General features: G+C 44.1%; 1 protein-coding gene and 1 pseudogene across 2 annotated transcripts in view; one reads left to right on the plus strand and one right to left on the minus strand.

Annotated features, from left to right (window-relative positions):
- The window catches only part of KIAA1549L (KIAA1549 like), a 249203-nt gene that overhangs the window by 38862 nt on the left and 195807 nt on the right, over positions 1-14534 (plus strand). The gene's annotated exons all lie outside the window — the stretch shown is intronic.
- On the minus strand, positions 1685-6369 carry LOC116857112 (annotated as a pseudogene).

Genomic DNA, 14534 nt, shown 5'->3' on the forward strand with positions numbered 1-14534 from the left:
AAAGATTTCCTCCAGTAACCGCCATACTGGAGTTCTCTGGGAGGCTCCCCACCCCTCTTATCCTTGGTTTGCTTTTTTCTGTAGTGATGCTCTTCTCCTGATGTGGGTATCATTTGTTTATTGTTTGCCTCCTCAGCTAGAATGTCAGCCCCACGAAGGCAGGCAGGGACTGCTTTGTTGGCTGGTATGTCTCAGCATCCAAACTAGGCTTTTAATAAGTATTTACTGAATAACTGAATGGACATGGCCCCAGGAACTTGCTGAGATTTTTTTTGTTATGGCTTTATATGCCGAGAGGTGTGTGGGAGCTTTCATTCATTCCTTTGGAGATACCATGTTCATCCCAGTGGCCTGGCTCATCCTCTGGGCACAGGGGATGGAAACACTAGAGGAGAAGGGAGACACATCTCCATCCTTTTGAAAAATTTAATTGGCGTCTGGGACTCTGCTGTGTATGGGTCCAGGGATGCAGTGCTGGAGGTTATCTGAAATAGGCACTAGACAATGAAAGGAGTTGGGTGAAGATTTTGCATTTCCTAAAAGTAAAAGCAGCCCTTCATAGAGCCACTGAGTGGTGGGGCCAGCACTGCAAGGAAGGTATAGGAAAAGAAGCAGACAGAATTTGATGGGGAGCACTGGGTGGGTATCCCATCTTAGCCAATGTTACAGGCTATGCGAGTTAAGACTAGCCCTCAGCACCCAGCTTCCATTCCAGAAGCTCCCCATGCATCTCTTTATGTTTTTCTTCTGCATTTTCCTCTCAGCATTGAAATAAAAACGTCCAGCTTAAAAAAAAAAAAAAAGATTGTTGCTTCAGGGCTGAGGGACGAGCTTTATGAGAACAGAGTAATGGGCGTGGCGGATAGCTATCTAATTATAATCATACCTTGAAATTTTTATTAGCCAGTCTTTCTGCTTGATGGCTTCTGCTTCCACTACGGATATGTTGGTGGTTCTTGGATCCATTCTGAAGGCACAAAGTGTTTCTATTCTCGGTGTATTTTCCCTCGTCTTTCCTTAGAGCCAGATTTATTATTCCTTATGCTTCTCCCCTGTCCTTCATTAGAGAGTCATCAGGATGGTGCTATTTTTTTCTCCTTTGTGGAGTGTACACAGTAAACATAATTTGTTGAATGGCTTTCTTTTTTCAACAGGAAGTCTTCTAAAGACAGCCGATCACAGTATTAAGACGCCGTGTAATAAACATGGAGCTGAGCCAATCCGTCCAGAACATCTGAACCATCTCTTTATATCGTACACTCGAGCTTTTAGATGCATCAAGTTTCAGTACATCATCTGACACTATTTGTGATAAATATTCCCCAGTGATTAAATCATCATTTTATGATCTTATGCACAAGAAAGAGCATCCACAAAGCTAACTCCCTACTCTTCGAGCTCACATGTTAAGAGTCCCGGTTTGTAGATCAGAAACCTCTTATTAATTTTGATTGAGCTGTTCCAAAGAGGTCATGCAGATTTTCGTAAAACACTTTTATGTAAGAAATCTTTTTTTTTTTTTCTTCCCCCTGCCTTCTTAGTGCGAGACAGAGAGAGTGGGGATTGAACCGCCTGGTGGGGAAAACCAGGAAATGGACCCTGGAGTCAATGAGAAGCGTTGCCTTGATGGTCGTGGTTAATAAATATTTACAGCGAAGTCCTGAGCTGCAACTCTGCAGTTTTGTTAGCGTAAACGTTTCATGACCACGGAATGCTTGATGAGCTCGGGGGCAGGCGACGCGCGCAGCGTCTGGAGCGGGAGGAAACGGCGCGTGCGCTCGCTCGCGGGGTAGGACGTCTGCAGGCGGCGCGGTTTTCTCTTAACCGAGTTAATGCAGTGGTCCAGCTGGGATTTTGATCGCCCTCCACGGATGGAGCCCGTGGGAGGGTGACAAGGGACCCTCTAGCCCTGCGGAATGACGGTTGATTTACAGCCTGACGTGAAGCTAAAGCTGATAGTTTATATTTTAAATAATGCATAGTTAGCTCAGCAAACCAATGAGCCAGAGCCGTCCTCCTGCCAGAGCCCCTCTGGAGGACGGTGGAAGTGCTCCGAAAAGCGCATGAGCTCCCTCCGCTGGCATGTGGGCCCCTCCAAGCCCCTCTTCTCAGGCAGGGGACTGTGCCAATAGAAGTTTCGATTGGATGGCTGCCTAGGAGGAAAGGGAAGGTGCAGGGAGCTTTGGGGGAGAGTGGAGAGGGGCTGCTGGAGCCCACCACGGGGGTGGGGGTGGGGAGCAGATCAGAGAGGAGAGCCCAGCGGGTGGGGAGACAATGTCCTGCTACCGGGGCTTTTAGACTTATGCAATTATGTGACATCTTGCCGCCCCAAGTGTGGGCTGTGGGCTGGTAACAATAGCATCACCTGGGAGTGTGCTCGAAATGCAGATGCCTAGGCCCTGACTCAGGCTTCTGGATTCTGAATCTTCATGTTAACGGGAGCTCCAGGTAACTCGTCTGCACATCAGAGCTTGAGAAGTGCTCACGAGGCACTTCCATTTTAATACTTTTACAGACCCTTGATCAAGCATTGAGTGTTAGTGACTTATAAAGCAGATTAGTAAGTCATTCCAAACATGCTGGTTTGCAGCCTGCCTCCCACCCCCCACCATGTTTTAGGGAAGAAAGGATGGAATAACAATAATACTGTGAGATTGGCCAGGAATGGAGTTAGTGGGAATTTCAACACAGTTTTGGCCATGACACACCATTGCCGGTATCAACTCAGAGTACAGATCTTCAGACATGAGCAGCATCAGAATCACCTAAGGGCTTGTTAAAATGCCGTCGTTGGATCCCACCCCAGAGTTTCTGATATAGTAGATTTTGAGATAGGGGCTGAGAATCCGTGTTTCTATCAGGATCCCAGGTGATGCTGCCTCTGGTCTGGAGACCTCACTCTGACAAGTGTAATTTTCTGATCATGGCAACCACGGGACGCTTGTTTGTGTGATCCCTGCCCCACGAAGTCTATGTTCTGGAGCCCAGCTTGGCCTCCTCTCCTGCCGGATCTCTCACAATACCTCTTCACTACTGTTCTCAGAGTGTCATCCACGATCCACCCATACTTGCGGGTTCCCAGAGTCCGCTCTCTCGACCTTCTGAATCCCTCAGAGTGTGACACAGGATGGTTTGTGAGCATCCCAGGGTGACTCTTAGATGCACTTAGGATAAACAGCCATTGCCCAGTGGGCTCCTACCCAAATGCATTACGTTCTTCATTGCTAGGGTGTTTTCTGCCCCTTCCTTGGCCCTTTGTCACTTTCCTTGGGCCAAAGCCCCACGGGGAATGCCCTTCCACATAGGCTCACTTGCTAAAATTCCCTTGTTCTTCCAATCTTCCTCAGAATCTATGTCCTTTGAACCCTGGCTGCAAGTGATCCCTGGACTCTTCTTGTCTTTTAAAATAAGCTCTTTAAAATGGGATGTCAGTCCTTATATCTCAATTGTAATTAATTTTTATTAATTTTACTAATTTTAAATTAATTAAATTTTCATTCCTCCCCAAGCCTCCTCCTCTTTCTGAGTTGAATTTATAGTATATGGCACAGGTGGCCTATAGTGAGGTGCACGTCAGTGGGCATTGCCATGAAAAACAAGAAAAGGAATAAGAAAAGCTTATGACTTCTCAAAGTTGTTAAATGTTATTAAAAAAACTTAATGGTACATGACACAAAACAGCGCTGCCCCTAATACTGTTAAGTACGTGATTAGAGCCCCTATTGATTGTATGCTCTTGGATGGCTGAGACTGTCTTATATTCATCCTATTGGTCCCCCACGTACGTGGCTTCTAGTGGATGTTCAATAAGTATTAGTTGAATGATGTAAATGTGATTTAATTATCTTTGGGTAAAGTTGACACCGTCCCTTTTCTGCTTTAGTCATTTATTGCATGTGGAAATATACACCCTGCTTTGGATGCTGATGAGAAGGACAAATAGAAGAGATTCAGCCAGGAAAACGATGATCTTCATTCAGGCTTTAAATGCACACAACTCCCTAGATCCAACACTGTTTCTGCAGAATCCTGGATGTGTGTGGGACTCAGAATGGGGAGGGGAGGGAGATGGGGCTGGGGGAAGGGCTATCCTCTAGAACTCTCTGTTCGAAGGGCATGGGGAAATCCTAAACTCCTCTAGCCCAGAGGCATTGGGTCTCCTGTATCTTTGCATCCCAGGTACTTAGTATAGAAAGCAGACTGGGAGTCAGTGCTTGCTGAATGAATGAAAGAGTGAGTTGATGAATGAATGAATGAATGAGTGACGATTGAATGAAATTGTGACTTTGAGTCCCTGTCCACGTATCAAATCTTGACCTCTTTATGTCTCATTCGCTTCATTTTTAGGGCAGGGGTCTTCTGATGTACTCTAATTTGGCTCAAGGAATTTCTGAGAGCCCAAGATGATTTAATGAATCTGAAAGCACTATTTAAAGTGTTACATATGCTTTATTACTTAGAACATATGAGAACTTTTTCTGTGTTTCTTACAGAAAGCTCTTCTTCTTGGTTCTGAAGGCCTACTTTAAAACTTTGTCAGTTAGGGGACTCTTGGTTCTCTTGGTTGGCTCATTCTCTGCTGATTTGCTCTGGATGGAGAATAGACAAAATGCAGGTTTGGAAGGGTTTCTGTGTCACCGTGGTGTACGGAGGGATCTTCCTGCTAATACTTGTTTCTCTGACAACTGTATTTCACACTTTGTACTGTGGCTTTCTTTGAAGACACTCCAGGCTTATAAGAATGATCTGTTGTGGCATTTCCTTTTGAGACATAAACGTTGAAATGAGATAAATACACAGTAGAGACATCTGGGTATAGTAGTGAGAGTGGGAGGAAATCGGTGTTTGGATTTGGATCACCTGTGTTCAAGTCCTGACTCTGCCCTTCATCTGCAATTTGCACGATCTTGGGCATTCTTTTTCTTTTGTCATATTTTATAATGGAGAATTTTAAAAATACAGAAAATATCCAAAATAGTATAATGAAGCCCCCATTTACCCATCACTCAGCTTCAGTGACTATTACCTGATCCAGTTTGTTTCAATGGTAACAGCCTCTACGCTTCCCCAATATAATTTTTAATAAAATGCAAGATGTTATATTCTTTCATTCATAGATCTTTCAAGGTTTATTTATTTATTTTGAGAGAGAGAACAAGTGCCTGCTCTAGTTGGGGGAGGGAGGGAGGGGAAGAGAACCTCAAACAGGCTCCCTCTGAGCATGGAGCCTGATTCAGTGCTCGATCTCATGACTCCGAGATCATGCCCTGAGCCAGATTCAAGAGTTGGATGCACAACCAACTGACCCACCCAGGCACCCCTCATTCGTAGATATTTCAATATGAGTCTCTAAAAGGATAAGGATTATTTATTTATTTATTTTAAGTTGGCTCCATGCCCATCGTGGAGCCCAGTGTTGGGCTTGAACTCACAATCCTGACATGGAGACCTGAGCTGAAATCAAGAGTCAGACACTTAACCGACTGAGCCACCAAGGTGGCCTTTATTTTTTAATTTTTAAAATTTTAATTTTTTTCTTTTTCTAAGATTTCATTAAAGATCATTACAGAGCAAATCCAGACTCCAGATCCAGCCACCAAGGAGAGCCTGTTATACCATGGGTACCAGCTGTGGCTGGGCAGCGGCTCTGGCTTACCACCCTTCTGTTCTGAGATGGGGGTGGTGAGCTCTGTCTCCTCCATAATGCTCACATGATCAGGACAGGGTCTCGTAGGGCCAGTCTTAGCACTTGGATCCCAGGGAAGCACGATCTTCACTTTGATGCCCAGCCCACCCTGTCTGAGCAGCCCATGGCATACAGCAGTGTCAACCTAATAGTTCTCAGGGTCCCCACTGTGAATCAGCAAGTCATCCACAAACTTCAAGAATTCAGCCCTCTGTCCTTGGAGTTTCCCAGACACCACAACCTCAGGGCCTTTGGCCTTACTCTCCATGCTGAACTGCAGCCTCCCCACCCCTACCTCACAGCAGGGCCTCCCAGGAGCTGGTACCGCAGAGGCTCGGCCTGGACCATAGCACACAGACCTCTTGTGGCCTCCTTTTCAGTGTGGAGCTCTGCAGTGCCCTTAAGGAAGCCAAACCTCTTCTGAACCACAGCAGTCGATTCTCAGATCCACTCGTCCTTCTCACCAAGAACATTCTGTGTCCTGGTGGCCAACGTGATAATTTCTGTCTTAGTGTACCTTGAGGTCCAGCCAAGGTGATGATTTCTGACTTGGTTAGTGTACCTTGGACCTCAACTCTGGAGTGACCGTCTTCAGCCAGCTCCTGAGTGAGAAACTCATTCGGTTCAGCTCTGAAGGTGCCATCAGCAACAAACTTCCCCTTCTTGGAAATTTACACCACCATCTTGCCACCAAAAGGAAACAGATAAAGACTTTAAAAACACAACTAAAATGTCGTTATCACATTTGAACAAATTAATAATTCTTAATATCACTAGAATCTAATGTTATACATTTTCTATTTTCTTTTACAGTTTGTTTGAAAAAGGATCCAGTAAGCCCCACATCTGCTATTTGTAAAAATTCCTTTTAAGTGTCTTTTAATCTATAGGTTCTCCTTCATTTCTCTCTCTCTTTATTATATATAAAAGTGCAAGGGGAAAAAAGGCAAGTTGTTTGCTTATGGAATTTGTCAGTTTGGATTTTGCTGATTATATCTTTGTGGCATATTTTGTGTAAATTAGAGGCATGACCAGATTTAGGCTAGGGTTTTGGTTTTTGACCCTGAGCATGTTATTTGCTCTTTCTGACTTCTGTGAAATGGGGGTGCATACTACCCATCTCATAGCTGTTGTGAAATTAGAAAAGAGAATATCCAGGGACAGACCATGTCCACACCTCAGAAAAAGTAGTTGTCATGATGATTGGGTTATACTCTCTGTTAGCATGTGGGGGCTGGGCCCCAGGAAGCTATTTTTCCTGCCACACTGTTCAGACTTAATATTGCAGCAGGTGCTGTGTCCGGAGCCTGAGCATCAGGTGGGCTGGGGGTCCCACCCTACTGTATTCGTCTTGACAGGAATCAAAGTACTTCAACTCTCCGAGCTTTCCTCCTTTCCTCAAATGCAGCTAATAACATGTGTCCTCAGAATTCTGAGAATAGAGGGGATGTATGTAAAGAACCTTGAGCGTAGTGGATGATCAAGGTTGATGATCTTTGTTACTGATGTTGATGTTGATGTTGATATTGATGATGATTTTGATGTTGATCTATTGTTATTCTCATGTGGGACTTGGGGACACTTAGGTTGTAAAGAGATTCTGGGTGTGGCTGGGGGTGTAACTAAACCCTTCTTTTTCTCTTTTAAGCGTATCTGGGGATAAAATAACCTACGATATAATCAAGAGAAAGAAAGGAAAGTAAACCTTTTGGGTGCTGAGTACAATTACATTTACAGGTGTACAGATACTGGAATGTGAATGGAAACATCTGCTTGCTTCCACTCCAACCAGGAGAAAGTTTGGGATTCTATTTTCCACTGTTATCAAATATGATAGGGGTGCAAAACCGGGCAAACACCACCATCACCAAAAGATCGAGAGTGACAACATCAGGAAGGAGATGTATCAACTCTTTTGTGATGTGCCCCGTCTTTTGATGCCCTGAGAAGACTGAAATATCCTCTGTGGGGGATTCTTACTCAAAATGCCCAATCTCACTCATAGTGAGGAAACATCAGACACACCCAGATCAAGGGACATTATGCAAGAGACCTGACCAGTTCTCTTGGCCAATGTCACAGCTGTGAAAGGCAAAGACCAAGGATCCATCACAGGTTGGCAGAGGCTAACAAGACTTGAGAACTAAATGCAGTATGGGACCCAGAATTGGATCCCGCATGAGAAAAAGAACATCAGGGGCAAAGCTGGCAGCATTCACATAAGGTCTGTCAAGTCATCAATATAATTTATCGGAGTTCTTTTCCTGGTTCCAGCAGTTGTATCATGATTATGTAAGATGTTAACTTTGGAGGAAGCTGGCTGAAGGATACTGAACCCTCTGTACTGGTTTTGTGATATTCTAGAAGTCTAGAATTCTTCCAGAAGTTAAAAACATGAGACCAGGGTGCATGGCAGCCTTTGTGAAGTATACCATTTTCTAGCAAGTGGAGCATGATTCTTTTCTGCTCATTAACTTAGGAACTAGAAATACCAACGTACTCTTGAGCTAAAGCAGTCAAGATCTATCTGGACTGGGGAAGTTCCTCATTGTAAATCGAGAGAGTGTTAATTGTTCAAGGTTCCCCAGAGACCTTCCGAGTACACAGGTGTTCGGGGCCTCCAGGTGGACTGTGTTCTGGTGGTGTCATCTTTCATCCAGTTGATCTGGCAGATCTGACTGGCTAATAATGATAGTTACCTCCTTAGATTGGTGCCTGTTATATGCTTGAAACTTGAGCTGCTAAGTGCTTATCATCAATCCTTATCACATCTTTGGAAGGCAGGTGGTAGTTCCCCCATTTTATGATACGCCTCAGAGAGACTCATTTGCCCAAGGTCACTCGGCTGCAATGGAAATCTGACTCCAAAGCTCAGACTCTGACAGCCGAGCCATTCTGCGCTCCTTCTCAGGTGCCCTTCTGGCCAATCTAATCATGCCTGCGAGCCCCTACTGGGCCTCTGAACCTACCCCCGCCTTATCATTTATGCTTGCACTAGATAGAAAAGAGGATTTAGGGGTACTGGTATTTTCCTATCTTCTGTTACATACTTTTATGTAGGCTCCTTGGGGGCTATTAATAAGCTTCTATGGTCAGATATCTTTGGGGGAACCAGGGATAAATAAATTAAATAGCTCTCTACCTTTCCCCCAGCCACTGAGTGCGTTTGGAGAAAACCACATAACCAGGCTGACTAGTTCAGTTTATTTCTATTAACTTTAAATGGGTTGTTCAAGCCGCCCAGCAGTGCTGCCCAGTTGCCCTATCTGGGCACACACCCACGCTCTGGGATAACTGCTTCTCACCTTCTTCCCACTCATAACATCCCCACATCTCCTAAAGAAAACCCTATTCCAACAGAGAATTTCCACAACCCCCACGGCCACCATGACCAAGCTGCCCGAATCCTGCCTCCTCTCCTGGTAAGGATGAAGCATCTCCGCCTCTTGTGCATGAGTCCTCCTGCCAGGACTTTCCCCTCCGGTCCCCTCTCTCCAGGTGCGGATGGGCATGCGCTCCATCTAGCACGTCAGAGAAGCCCTGCGTTGACCACATGGCCCTCTTCAGCTCTGAACCTCTTCCCCTTTCCAGCCAGCCTCCTTGGAAGAAACTTCTTTCAAACCGTCTCCTGTTCCTTTCTTCCCTTCTTGCTCTTTTTAAAAATTGAGGTGAAATTCACTTAACATAAAACGAACCACTTTAATGTTAAAACGTACAATTCTGTAGCATTTAGTATATTCATGGTGCCATGTAGCTCCATCTAGTTCCAAAGCCTTCCTGTCATTCCCGAAGTGCCCCCCACCCCTTGCTGGTTACATGCTCTCCCTCTACTCTCCCCTCCCCCTCACCTCCAGCAACCACCTGTCTGTTTTCTGTCTGGCGTTACCTGTTTTGTGTATTTTATAAAATGGGCTCATACAATATGTTGACCTTCTTTCGCTTACATAACGTTTTCAGTGTTCATGCATGTTGTGCCCATGTGCAGAATTTCTTTTACCTTTACCTTTACTGCTTCGTAAGATCCTGTTGTATGTATATGGCCCCTTTTGTTTATCTCTTCCTTTATGGATGGACAGTTGGGTTGTTTCTACCTTCTGGCTGTTGTGAATAGTGCTGCTGTGAACATTCACGTACATGCATTTGTTTGAGGATCTGTTTTCTGTACTTCGGGGCATATCCCTGGGAGCGGAATTGCTGGGGCATATGGTAGTTCTATGTTTCAGTTTTTGAGTCGCTGCTGAACTGTTTGGTGGTTTGGACCAAGTGGCTGGACCATTTTACATTACCGTCAGCAATGTACAAGCATTTCAGTTTCCTTACATCCTTATCAATATTGGATATTTCCAGGTTTTCTTCCCATAGCCACCCTAGTAGATATGAGGTGATATCTCATTATGGTTTTTTTTCCTCATTGTGGTTTCAATTTGCATCTCTCTAATGGCTAATGACATTGAACATCTTTTCATGCGCTTGTTGGCCATTTTCTGTATCTTTGGAGAAAAGTCTATTCAAGTCCTTTGCCCATTTTTTCCCTGGGTTGTTTGTTGTTGTTTTTGAGTTTCCCATTCTTTCTTGAATCCACTTTAATCAGGTTTTTGTCCTTATCATCCCATAAAGTTATTATTTTTTTTATAATTTTTTATTTTTTATTAACATATAATGTGTTATTAGCCCCAGGGGTACAGGTCTGTGAATTGCCAGGTTTATACATTTCACAGCATTCACCATAGCACATACCCTCCCCAATGTCCATAACCCCACCCCCTTCCCCCTACCCACCTCCCCCTGGCAACCCTGTTTGTTTTGTGAGATCAAGAGACTCTTATGGTTTTTCTCCCCCCTGATCCCATCTTGTTTCATTTTTCCCTTCCCTACCCACCAAACCCCCCATGTTGCCTCTCAAATTCCTCATATCAGGGAGATTCTATGATAATTGTCTTTCTTGGATTGACTTATTTTGCTCATCATAATACCCTCTAGTTCCATCCATGTCGTCGCAAGTGGCAAGATTTCATTTCTTTTGATGGCTGTATAGTATTCCGTTGTATATATATACCACATCTTCTTTCTCCATTCATCTGTTGATGGACATCTAGGTTCTACAGTTTGGCTCTTGTGGACATTGCTGCTATAAACATTCGGGTGCACGTGCCCCTTCGGATCATTATATTCCACAAAGTTATTCTTATCAAGGTCACCTGTGGCCTCCCACTTGGTCAAACCCAGTGGTCCCTTCTCAGTCTTCATTTTATTGTCCTCCCAGCGGCATTTAAGGGAGGACCACTTCTTCCTTCCTGAGGTGCTTTCTTCACTTGTCTCCCCGGATCCCATTCTTTCCTAGCTGTTTTCAGTGTTCTTTGCTGGTCCCTCCTCATCTTCATAACCTCTAAGTCTTAAATTTCCTTACAGCTCTGCTTTCACACCTATCTCTCTATCCCCACTTCCCTGGGTGACCCCATCCTTCCAGCTGTTCAGGCCAGACAGCTTGGCGTTGTCCTTGACCTGTCTTTGACCTCCTCTACCTGGCTCTACCTCCATAATGTATCCAGACTCTGATCCGGTCTCACAGTCTTCACCGTATTTGCCCTGTCCCAAACCACCACCATTTTTCAGCTGGAATTTTGAAGTACCCTACAAACTGGACTCCTTGTTTCTCTCCCTCCCTTTGCCACCATCTAGCATGAAACAGGCCAGAAACATGCATGAAACATGCATGAAACACAGCAGCCGGTGAGATCCTGTTAAATTGTGAGTTTGATCTCATGCTATAGCTCTGCTCTGAAGCCTCCAATTGCATCTTGTTTAGGTCCACAAGTGTGAGCCAAAATCTCTATATGATTTAGCCCGGGCTTCCTGTTTCATCTTGTCTGTCACTCCCCACCTTGCTCGATACCCCTCCAGCCAGTGCTGGCGTTTCTGCTGTGCCTCAAACCTGCTGAACACCCTCCTGCCTTAAGGCCTTTGCACATACTGCTCTGTGGCTGGATTAGTCTGCCTGGATTACTCTTCCTCCTGAAAGCCACAGGGCTTTCTCCCTTCCTGTCTTGACCCAAATGTCCCTTTACTAGTGAAGTCTCTGTTGACCACCTTATATAAAATAGTAACGTCCTCTTCCCTCTCTGATCTCCATTCCTCTGCTTTATTTTTTCCCTTAGCACTTATTTATTGCCTGGTTTCTTTCCCATATTAGAATATCAGCTTCCGGGGCGCCTGGGTGGCTCAGTGGGTTAAAGCCTCTGCCTTCGGCTCAGGTCATGGTCCCAGGGTCCTGGGATCGAGCCCCACATGGGGCTCTCTGCTTAGCGGGGAGCCTGCTTCCTCCTCTCTCTCTCTCTGCCTGCCTCTCTGCCTACTTGTGATCTCTGTCTGTCAAATAAATAAAATCTTAAAAAAAAAAAAAAAGAATATCAGCTTCCCAAAAGCAGGATTTTGTGTTTTTTTGTTTACTGCTTTAGTCCCATTGTTTACAACTATACCTGATATAAAAACAGGGATACTTGGGGTTTTCTACTTTGATATATGTAGATGTCCTTTATAAATCTCTAAGTAGAGGGTATTTTTGCAATATTTCCTCACCCACTCTTTTTTTTTTAAACCCATAGAGCCTATTTTTCCACAAAGTATTTTTGGGAAATGCTGGAACAGACTTTTATTTGTATTTTATTTGTAAGTCATATTTAGGGTGATGGGGGCGGTGAATGTTATATAACCTAAGTCTCTTACCCTTGAATAATAAAGCATTTCAGCATGTAGGAAAAATGTACATCTGAAAGGCCTGAATTTATCCTGAGGGTATGCTTGGATAACTCATTAGGTAAGATCTGGCCAATTACTTCTTCTTTGATTTTGAAAGGTGGTTTTACATTTGAGTATTTCTGCACAGTTTCATGCTTATAAGCAAAGTGTGATGTAACTTTTTTAAAAGATTTTATTATTTATTTATTTGACAGACAGAGATCACAAGTAGGCAGAGAGGCAGGCAGAGAGGGAGAAAGAGAAGGAAGCAGGCTCCCCGCTGAGCAGAGAGCCTGATGTGGGGCTCTATCTCAGGACCTGAGATCATGACCCCAGCCAAAGGCAGAGGCTTTAACCCACTGAGCCACCCAGGCGCCAAGTGTGGTGTAACTTTGAAGTAGTTTCTCCTAGAGCTGTTGCAACCAATGAAGCCTGCTCTTTCTCTGCTCTTGTCTCCATTCCCCAAATGGTCTGTGCTGTGCCCTTTGGGAGGTCAGCGTCCTGTAGGGTCAGCTTAGGTGGCCTCTGTCGTGTTCTAGGACCAGACTTACTTTGGCTCTGTCAGAAGCAGCTCTGAGAAGGCAGGGGTTCTTTCCGTTTGGTTTGCCATTGTAGATCCAAACACCTAGCGCCATGCTGCTCACAAAAGAGGGGGCCAATTAAGATCTGTTGAATGAACCTTTGAAGTAGCCCCAGGGAACTCTCTTTCACTTGACCCTGCCTCATGGTGACTTGTAATTAGGACTCAGCTTCAATGATGTCTTTGAAAATAGGTGTGAATATGTTCTAAATGGAAATCAAAGTACTTTTCCTCTTGTTTCCACGATCTCAGCTCACAAACAATAATATGGGCATTCTTGGAAAGAGTCTTCAATTAGTTCGACTAGTTTGTGGTTAGGTAGATTTCAACAAAAAAGATCCCATTTGGGCATTTAATTTGAAAGCCACTACATAACGCATAACAAAGCAGCTTGTGTGATCAGCATTCTCAGAAGAAAGTTGCTCTGATGATCTGTGTGGCACCTTTTGATTTTGTAAAGATAGAAAGAATGATGTCAACCCACAATGCAAATGGTGGCTTGATATTTTATTTCCTAGAAATGGCCAAAAGAAGAACAGTGTTATTTCTGGAAACTGGAAAAAGAAAACGTTACTTGGAAAAGCCCAAGATTTGTGTATTTCAGCTTGCTTTCTTAGGCATAGAACGATCTTCCCTTTCCTTTTAGCTTTTCCGGGGCGCACTCTGATTTACATGGCAAGAGTTGTGCTGTATCTGGTTAATTAACCCGGTGTGTGAGTGTCTGAGGATTAGTGTCTTGACTTGCTCTAATTGAGTTCAGAAGATTCAAAGGCCACATGAATAGGGATGGGATGGACATTTGCTTTTGGAAGAGGCAGTAACATTTCTTTAGGTGAGGAAGCAAATGGGCATGGAATATAGACCCCAGCGTCAGGGTTGTTTTTGTTGTTGTTGTTTGTTTGTTTTGGTTGTGTTTTCATAGACGTCACCATAGTTACGGCATCTCTGTAAAGCACACATCTATTCCAGAAAGGAGAATGAAGAAGCTTATGGTTGCAGATGGAGTGACCTAAATTTTTATCGTTCTGCAGCTTTTTAAAAACCGTTTTAGCTTTTACACATTTTGTGGTTCTTTTCATTAGACTCATAGGATGGAGATGTTCGGTGTCTAGTGGTCAAATATAATATTTAGTGAGGTCATATGATATGGTAGGTTTTGTCCAAAGAGTATTGTCTAATTTAATTTTAAAGTAATTTGGAGGTCTTGTAGTCTGGTCTCTACAGAGAGGCAGAACTACTAGGATGTGTATGTATGTATCTCCCCATTCCTATACTCACACCTATCTAGATATTGATATAGATAATGATACCTAGAAATTCTGATAAGGAAATGGTTCATCTGCTTATGGAGGCTGAATGGTCTAGGATCAGCAAGCCGGAGACCCAGGAGAGCTGATGGTTTGGGTCCCATCTGAGTCTGAGTTAAAAGGCAGAAGACTAGTGTCCCTGCTCGAATGCAGTCAGACAGAGAGTGACTTCTTTCTTACTCAGCCTGTTATTTCATTCAAGCCTTCAACAGAGAGAATGAAGCCT

This window comes from Lontra canadensis, unplaced genomic scaffold (assembly GCF_010015895.1).
Source record: "Lontra canadensis isolate GAN:19392208 unplaced genomic scaffold, GSC_riverotter_1.0 scaffold118, whole genome shotgun sequence".
In the NCBI taxonomy this organism is placed as follows: domain Eukaryota; kingdom Metazoa; phylum Chordata; class Mammalia; order Carnivora; family Mustelidae; genus Lontra; species Lontra canadensis.